This window comes from Epinephelus moara, chromosome 5 (genome assembly GCF_006386435.1).
Source record: "Epinephelus moara isolate mb chromosome 5, YSFRI_EMoa_1.0, whole genome shotgun sequence".
Taxonomy (NCBI): Eukaryota; Metazoa; Chordata; class Actinopteri; order Perciformes; family Serranidae; genus Epinephelus; species Epinephelus moara.
Window position 1 is genome coordinate 43522173 of NC_065510.1, and position 3879 is coordinate 43526051.

The window sequence follows — 3879 nt, forward strand, 5'->3', positions numbered from 1 at the left end:
TTACTGTTTGTTTGTTGTCTAAGTTATGTCAGTGTTTTCCCAAACTGCTCAAAGAATGCAAGCATTAGAAATGGAATACAGTGGCTCGACAAAACAATTATACAAGAAATACAAAATTTGCTGTAAATGCTCTGTATTGGGGATTAGAGAAGCCAAGGAAGGTGTTTCACTTCATCCTCCTGTTAATGGAACTCTTTGAGAATTCAATGGGTTTTCATAGTATATAAATAAGTATAACTGATCTGATCAATAAGAGCCATCAGACTGAAGATTCCCATGAGATTGCTGCCTATACAATTAAAGACAGACTAAAATGTGCTGCTGGTAACACACATTTAGAGGTTGAAGGCTTAATTAAGCATTATAAAATGGATAGTTCCAGTCACTAATTATCAGCAGTGAGTGAAGTACCTGAGAGCCATACTTGAGTAAAAGTTCAGATATCTTACCAGAAAATGACCTTGGTAGAAGTTAAAATCACCTATTAGAATATCATTTGAGTAAAAGTCTTAAAGTATCTGATATTTACTGTAAGCATCAAAAGTAATTCTACGATATTAAATGTAATTAAGTATTGAAAGTAAAAGTAAAAGTAAATACTGGTAATAAAAAAAGAAGTGGTCAGAATTTTGAGGAGTATGTATTTCTTCTTCACATGTGCACCACCTTAAAAATGGAGCGTACATTACACTTAAAGAAAGTCTTTTTCACAGCTGAAAAGATTTAAAGAAAACCTTTGACCTTTGACATCCACCTGCAGTGGAGCAGTGACTGCACAGTTACCTGTCACAAATATCTATCTCATTGAATCATTACTCGCCCTCTCTGCTGTGGGACGCCATTTTCTGCTTCCATCATGAAGTTGGTCCCATTGTCGGCATCTAATCTGACATGAAGCCTGGGCTTGACTGGAATTCAAAACTTAAAGGATACTTACACATTTTGGGAAATATGATGCCCTGCTTTGTATAGCACATAATATGAACTTGAAGAAGATGTTGCTCAGTTCTGCTTAACATGGCATTAATTAACCAATTAATTTGACTGGTCAATAAAGACTAGAAAGGCACTATACAAGTGCAGTCCATTTACCATTTAAAAGAGAGGGAAAAAACCTGCCCCATGGTTGTACACCTTCACATACCAGTCAAGTTTTTCTTGCATTTTACATACATGTCTGTGAAAACATGGATGCTTCACACCCACTGTTCCCCTGGCAGCACAGTGGACCTATACAATCAGCACTTTGAAGGTGGACACCCATTGTATATGTTCTTCTGTTCCTGAGTTATGATGTTGAGTAATGGCCAGAGAAGTGTTTCATGCAGAACATTATGATGTCATAGTGAAGTTGACCTGTGACCTTTTGGATATAGAATGTAATCACTTAATTTCTGATACTATTGGACATCTGTGTGAAGTTTTTTCATAATTAGCGTATGAATGTATTCTTGAGTTATGGCCAAAAACCTATTTTGTGAGGTGACACTGACCTTGACCTTTGACCTTCGACCACAAAATTCTAATCCGTTCATTCTTCTTTCCAAGTGGATGTGTGTGTCAAATTTAAAGAAAATTACCTTGAAGAATTCTTGAGATATTGTGCTCACGAGAATGAGACAGATGCAAGGTCACACTGACCTTGACCTTTGACCACCAAAATCCAATCAGTTCATTGATGAATCCAAGTGAACGTTGTGCCAAAGTTGAAGAAATTCCCTCAAGGTATTCTTGAGATGTCATTCTTGTGAACTTGACATCTCAAGGTATTCTTGAGATGTCAAGTTCACAAGAATGAAACAGATGAGGTTACAGCGACCTTGACCTTTAACATATGAACACCAAAATCTAACCAGTTAATTGTTGAGTCCAAGTAAACGGACGGATGGACAAACCCGAAAAAATAATGCCTTCTGCCATGGCTATCGCCAGCACAGAGGCATTAAAAGGAGAAGAATAATTATTAATTATTTCAGGGTTACAATATCAGTAGTAGATGACAATTGCCATTTCCAAACAGGTTAAGACTAGGAAAGAGGTCTAGAATCAGGTTCGAGCAAGAGAGCTTTAGACGTGCTGGTGGGCAGATTTTGTTTCCTTCATCCAGAGCCAGGCTGCAGTTTCCCTCTCTCCAGTGTTTATGTTGAGCTAAACTAAGCTAACCAACTGCTGGTTGTAGACTTCTTGTAAACTGGATTGGTATTAATCTTCTCAACTGACTTTCAACAAGAAAGCAATATTTTGACCTTGTTTTTTGAGAAAAAAATCCCTTCCATTTGAAAATTTGTTCTGCTCGTTACTTCACTTGGATGTATGAAGAGTTTGACACTAGAACTACAGGATGAGAAGAACGATGGGGTTTTTTGTTTAATTTTTTTTATCCCATACTCAGGGGTACATTTGTATTCTTACATGTTGTTATGGCCTAGATAAAGTTGACATGTCTAGGCAAGACATTGATCATCTCTTGATGGGCAAAAGTACACAGTCTTTATAAAAGTAGGAAGCATGTAATAGAAAAAGCATAAAGAGGTTATGCAACCAGACAACAATGTGAGATTAAAGGGTGCCTCCATGGAATATCAGTGGTGCTTAGAATACTCCAAACACATTATTACATCCATAGATATCCACAAACTACCATTGCATCATTTCAAACATTTCCTCTGTTTGCATGTACACATGCCAACTTCTCAGTATCAAAATGGGGGCTGAACTGCTGACCTTTTAATTGACACCTTACTTGAGCCAATAGGAGCTTCTGTGCCTGCCCCATAGCCTATAATAGCCAACGAGGGCCTGCATTCACTTCTCAGGTTACAGAGCAAATCAATAGCCAACGACTGGCCCAATGGCTTATGGGTCTTGTCAGTGACACTCCTCAGCTCCAGATTAATTTTGAGCTCCTTCCTAGCACCAGACTATTAAATATACAGAAATTATAAACAAATGAAAAAAAACACAGTAATTCTATCGACTAGGTTTTCAAGAAGTGTTTTTATATAGAGTAATGTCCTAATAGACATTTTTATAGATAGATATAAATAGCCTTTACTGATATGTTTTTCACTCATATTCAAACATTCAGTACATTGTTTTACCCTCTATTTTTTAAAAGGCGTGAAAAAGATGTGTAAAATGTTTATTCCCATCTGTGATATTGTCATCTACTTTGAATTTGAACCAGGTAGGGATAGGGATAGGGGATGTGTTAGCAGCTAAGTCCCAGTTTTAGTCATCTGCTGCTTCTTTTTTTTCAAGAAAATATTCAGACTTCAGAGTGTTACCTTTCCAATGAGAAAAAAAAAGAACTAAAACAGCTTTCAGTTTACTTTGGGTATATCTTGGATAGGTGTTTTAGATGAATTTAGGTACATTTTACAGGATGCTTAAACTGGTACTTTTTAAAGATTTATGGTGATTGTCCTGTAAACCATGTTCAGATGCAGCTGAACTGTTGCTGCGCTATGTTGGAGCAGATCTAGGTCATTTGATGATACACAGGTGAATCAAGTAAGATGAAGTGGTAATTAGGGTCCGGGCAGCTAAGCTGCCAGGACACTATTGTAATCCTAGGTATTCTTCTTCTTCTTCTTCTTCTTCTTCTTCTTCTTCTTCTTCTTCTTTCTTCTTTCTTCTCTTTTCTTCCAAGGAAATCATACTTCCCATGGGTGAAAACTCACCAAACTTTGCACAAAGGTCCAGTCTCATGCCAGATATCCTCAGCTGTAAACTCAAGCCNTGTAATCCTAGGTATTCTTCTTCTTTCTTCTTTCTTCTTTCTTCTTCCAAGGAAATCATACTTCCCATGGGTGAAAACTCACCAAACTTTGCACAAAGGTCCAGTCTCATGCCAGATATCCTCAGCTGTAAACTCAA